We start from the raw sequence: 6,000 nt of genomic DNA on the forward strand, positions 1-6,000 counted from the left end.
AACCTCCTTAACGGACTTGGGAGTAGGTCAGTCCCGGACGGCCAGGGTCTTGGCAGGGTCATTTGGAGTTGGCCTGTCTGTACAATAAATCCCAGAAAGGAGACCTTGGGAACATGAAATTCGCATTTCTGGGCCTTGGCGAACAGATTGTTCTGTAGCAGCCTCTGGAGAACCTGGCGGACATGGTGGCAGTGCTCCTGCACGGTCTTGGAAAAGATAAGGATGTCGTCGAGGTAGACAAAAACGTACAGGTTAATCATGTCCCATAAGACATCGTTGATTAGGGTCTGAAAAACAGCTGGTGCGTTGGTGAGTCCGAAGGGCATCACCTGGTATTCGTAGTGCCCAGACGGGGTGTTAAAGGCAGTCTTCCACTCGTCTCCCTGTCGGATACGGATGAGGTGGTATGCGTTCCATAGGTCCAACTTGGTGAAGACGGTGGCGCCTTGGAGCAGGTCGAAAGCAGTGGACATCAGCAGAAGGGGATATCGGTTGCGCACAGTGATCTTGTTCAGGCCCCTGTAGTCAATACATGGTTGGAGCCCCCCATCCTTCTTGCTGACATAGAAGAAGCCGGCACCAGCAGGTGAGGTGGAGGGTCGAATGAACCCAGAGACCAGGGTGTCTTTGAGGTATTCCTCCATGGCCTTGCGTTCTGGCTGAGAGAGGGAAAACAGTCTGCCACGAGGAGGGGTAGTCCCAGGGAGCAAGTCAATGGCACAGTCGTAGGATGGTGCGGAGGAAGAACGGCGGCCCTGCTCTTGCTGAAGACCTCCTTGAGATCCCAGTACTCTGTGGGAACTTGAGATAACTCGGTGAGATCAGGGGGCTCGGCAGGGGACACAGGAGAGCTAGAGAGCAGACAAGAGGCATGGCATGCAGGGCCCCATTCCACAACCTGGCTAGTTACCCAGTCTATGCGAGGGTTGTGGCGAGTAAGCCAAGGAAGGCCTAGAATAACTGGGAACTCAGGTGAAGGAATCAGGTGCAGTGATATTTCTTCCTTGTGACCTTGAGACTGGAGGAAGACTGGAGAAGTAACTTGGGTGACTCTTCCATCACCTAACGCTTGGCCATCGAGGGCAGACACAGACAGTGGGACTTCAAGAGGTGCAGTCGGAATATTGATGCTTTGGGCGAAGTGAATATCCATAAAGTTCCCAGCCGCCCCTGAGTCTAACAAAGCTTGACAAGAATGGACAGACTCACCCCAGGAGATGGAGACCGGGATGTAGATTCCTTGGCCAGGGAGTCCAGGAGAGAGGGTAGGCCCCGTCACAACCCTCCCTCGGCTGGACGGGGCGGTCCTTTTCCCAAGAGTTCGGGACATGATGCTCGGAAGTGACCAGGCTTGCCACAGTAGATGCAGCACTTGTCCCTCCTTCTGCGCTCCTTCTCAGATGCGGAGAGGCGAGTACGACCCACTTGCATGGGTTCTGGACAGTCACTGAAGGAGGTAGACGGTCTCCAGGTAGAGGTAGGGAGGCTGGGGGGGCTCAAGGCTTGGTGGCGTTCTCTCATCCTGTTGTCCAGACGAATAGCATGTGAGATGAGGGTTTCGAGGTCACTTGGGCATCCAATAGAGGCCAGACCGTCCTTGATGGGGTCAGACAGACCATGGTGGAAGGCTGACACCAGGGCAGTCTCGTTCCATCCACTTACTGCTGCGAGCGTCCGGAACGAGATGGCGTAATCTGCGACGCTTCCTCCTTGCCGGATGGACATGAGCTTTCGGGCTGCGTCGGTACTGATGTCCGCCTGATCGAAGACCCGAAGCATCTCTTCAGAAAACAGCTGGAAATCAAGGCACTCAGGTCCCTGTCTTTGCCAGAGAGCAGTAGCCCAGGCTCGCGCCTTACCAGCTAATAAGGTGATCACAAAGGTAATCTTGCGGCGATCCGTAGTGTGGGTGGTAGGCTGAAGCTCAAAGGTGAGTTGACACTGGGTAAGGAACTCTCGGCACTCACTGTGCTTGCCGTCATACCTCTGTGGTGCAGGAAGGCTGGGTTCGCGAGGTGAAGAAGGCAGCATGGCAGGAGGCACTGGAGCAGGAGCGGGAGCTGGATCAGGATGAGGAGATGCAGGCAGTGATGTCAGCTGTGCCAGGGTTTTCCCAATTTGCTGAAGCAGTTCCTCGTGGCAAGCAAGGGCCTCACGTTGGCTGGTGAGCGTACGTCCATGAGCGCTCCGAGGCGTGTCAAAGCTGCCATAATTCCCTGAAGGTTGGCCGGGTAGACAGTTGAAGCAGCCTCTGCTGAGTCGGTCATGACGGAGTCTTTCTGTTAGGGTTTTGCTGGGATTCGAACCTGGTTCGTTGGTGTGATAATCCAGCAAACCCCCACTAGGCCACCAGGGGAATGACTCAAATGCAGAGGCATGAGGCAGAAGTAGAAAAAAGTATCAAAAGGTTTATTTACAATATATACACAAGAAAAATCCAAAAAGTAATAATCCAAAAATGCTCAGAAGATATAAGGGAAAAAATAAAAAAATCCAAAAGTACAAAACAAAAGCCAAAAAAACAGAAAAGAAAAGGCAAAAATACCAAAGCTCAGAAGATCCAAAACCACAGTAACTACAAGGTCCAAAAGAAAAGCAAAGTGCAAAACAAATAACAGGTACAGAGGAAACTGGAGATAAACATAACAGCTCAAAGACTCCGTGACAAGAGGACTGAACTCAGGGGGTATAAATACACAAACTAAATTGAACACAGGTGAAGATAATCAGGACTAAACAGGCAATTAACACAAACACAAAACACAGGAACAGTGGCGGCCTCTAGAGGCCAAAATAAACATGACACGAAAAGGAAATAACAGCGGCCTCTAGAGGCCAAAACAGTCCTAGTCCTAACACCTCCAATCTGTCCCTCTGAGTTACATGTTGATCCTGGGATTGAGATGCTGGCCTCTTCTGCCCCTCAGACCTGCTTGATCCATCCTGGTGCCCTGTGTCTGGTCGGAGTTTTATCGCACCGCTCCTGTGAAGGACAGCCCCATGAGGACAGTTGAGGGTTATACCTGTTAAAACTGTTAATATTATAGTCAGGCTGTCTGTTGTTGCCCAAATGAGGATGGGTTCCCTTTTGAGTCTGGTTCCCCTCAAGGTTTCTTCCTCATGCCGTCTGAGGGAGTTTTTCCTTGCCACCATCGCCACAGGCTTGCTCATTGGGGATAGATTAGGGATAAAATTAGCTCATGTTTTAAGTCGTTCAAATTCTGTAAAGCTGCTTTGCGACAATGTTTAGTGTTAAAAGCGCGATACAAATAAACTTGATTTGATGATTTGATCAATGGATCGGTCACTCGTCAAACAGTCCGCCAGAATCCGAGTAGGGAATGGCTGAGCGTAGCTGTCAGTCAAACACAAGTTACCCAATGGGAATGCGTTCCTGGACAGCCCACCCACACGTGAAGTTTGTGCCAAAACTGCAAGCAAAAAGTCAGGGAGCGCAAACGAGAAAGCTGGACTCGCAACCAAAATAAATTACGTCAAACAAAACTGAGAAAGACGCGGAACAAAAATAAAAGGTTTCTGAAGAGTAATAGACTGATGTTTTGCACAATTACACGAATGATTTGTTTGCCAGTCTAAAAAAAATTGACTTTTTTTTGTATTTTGATTTGTCGTTTTTGTTTGATATTTCAAAAGTATTGTATGAACATTTTGGTACAAAATCTGCTCCAGAAGAAGAGAAGCATGGATGGAAGGAGAAGAAACACTGCCCCAGTTCAGGATATGAGAGTCCATCAAGAACAAGGAGATACTGGAAAAGGAGGTTTGTGTTTTACTCCATCCTAGCCTAGTTAAGTTACGTTATTAAACAGTTGTTCTGTATTTACTGTTGTAGTTTCGCGGTTCGTGTGGGTTTTTACAAGCTTGCGGCTTAGCTAAACGTAGCTAGCATGCTGTAGCACACTGACTCGCAAACTTCTATTTAAACAAGTTATTAGAAATGTTAGGTAAAGCAAGCTTTGGTTGTTTTCAACAACAGACAGTGCTGGTTTTTGCTCTGAGCGATGGGGCAATCTGTTTAAGGGCGCACTGTGTGGACACTCGGCTGTTTAAGGGTCCTCCAGTGTGGACACTCGGCTGTTTAAGGGTCCTCCAGTGTGGACACTTGGCTGTTTAAGGGCCCTCCAGTGTGGACACTCGGCTGTTTAAGGGCCCTCCTGTGTGGACACTCGGCTGTTTAAGGGCCCTCCAGTGTGGACACTCGGCTGTTTAAGGGCCCTCCAGTGTGGACACTCGGCTGTTTAAGGGTCCTCCAGTGTGGACACTCGGCTGTTTAAGGGTCCTCCAGTGTGGACACTCGGCTGCTTAAGGGTCCTCCAGTGTGGACACTCGGCTGTTTAAGGGCCCTCCAGTGTGGACACTCGGCTGTTTAAGGGCCCTCCAGTGTGGACACTCGGCTGTTTAAGGGCCCTCCTGTGTGGACACTCGGCTGTTTAAGGGCCCTCCAGTGTGGACACTCGGCTGTTTAAGGGCCCTCCAGTGTGGACACTCGGCTGTTTAAGGGCCCTCCAGTGTGGACACTCGGCTGTTTAAGGGTCTTCCAGTGTGGACACTTGGCTGTTTAAGGGCCCTCCAGTGTGGACACTCGGCTGTTTAAGGGCCCTCCAGTGTGGACACTCGGCTGTTTAAGGGTCCTCCAGTGTGGACACTCGGCTGTTTAAGGGTCCTCCAGTGTGGACACTCGGCTGTTTAAGGGTCCTCCAGTGTGGACACTCGGCTGTTTAAGGGTCCTCCAGTGTGGACACTCGGCCCTCAGCTTCGTCCAGTCTTTTACTGTTGCCCTCCACCCGTGTTGTCATAACTTCCAGGCTTCTCCTCTAATAACTTGCTGACGCTCTCAGTACCCTCCCGAGCTAGCTGTGAGGAGTAGCCACTGCGCCTCAATGTTCGGTCGGCCCCTCGTTGTTCTTTGAGATTTACTCGGATTTTCGGGTGGAACTGAGCCACTTTCCTTGCTTGACATTGTTAGGAAGCTTAGAGCGGTCAGCAAGATATAAAAATGCAAGTGTGGTGGGTAAAATTTAAATTACGGTCGATGGGAGTGGGAGCTCAGTGCTAGTCCGACCTCTCAGCTCAGTGGTGTCATAACTCCGCCCTCAGGGAGCTACTGTTTATAGCTGCTATAATGTGAAAATGTTTTGTTGTCATTCCTACAATGAAATATTATTAAAAATGGATAAGAAGTACAACAAACCCTGTAATAGTTGGCTGTGGTGTCCGAGGAATAAACCACTCCAGGACGTGCTGTGATGATAAAATCACCAGCGTCAGGGCCCCGTATTCGGGGCCCCGTATGAAGGCAGGTTCCGTGGCCTCAGAGTGACTGACTGTGTGCTGCACTGAGCGTTTTGTCTCTGTATTCACATCCTTGTGTGTGTTTTTGGTTTCTCAGCAGTTCATTCTGCAGCCGAAGAAGCTCCTGCAGTACGGCCCTGTGGATTACAGCTCGGTGCACTGTGTGAGGGCAGAGGCGCTCTCGCTCACCCTCCATCTCACCAGCACGCCGTCGGAATGGATCTGCGTCTCCACCCCTGACGGTAACGCCACCGAGATTCACTTCATCTTACTGTCACACTGACGCTTTATAACTCGGAGAGAAAAATCACAAGGGTCAGAAATTAATCCTACAGTCGCCTGTAGTTTGTCTTCGTGGGCGTGGCCATGAGTTTTTCATTTCTACACCGTATACAGCGCATCTTTTTGAAGTCTGTATGACTGATTTACATGGCACATGCACGGCCTTTGTACGCAGGGAAAGTTGATCATGTTTTCACTCGCGGGTGTGAAGGTCCAGTTCAGGTAGAGTCACGTGAACAGGTTTAATCAGAGGAAAGGCAGTGATGAAATATTTGCCCTGGATGATCAATCTCTGTGTGTGTTATTACGCGATCAGAGTGACCGGACAGGTTTGGGTGAGAGCAAACATTCCTCATGAACCTCGCCTAACCTGCGTGTGAAGAATTCTTTTCTTTTCGGATTCCT

The sequence above is a fragment of the Neoarius graeffei genome, chromosome 2, assembly GCF_027579695.1.
Source record: "Neoarius graeffei isolate fNeoGra1 chromosome 2, fNeoGra1.pri, whole genome shotgun sequence".
NCBI lineage: Eukaryota > Metazoa > Chordata > Actinopteri > Siluriformes > Ariidae > Neoarius > Neoarius graeffei.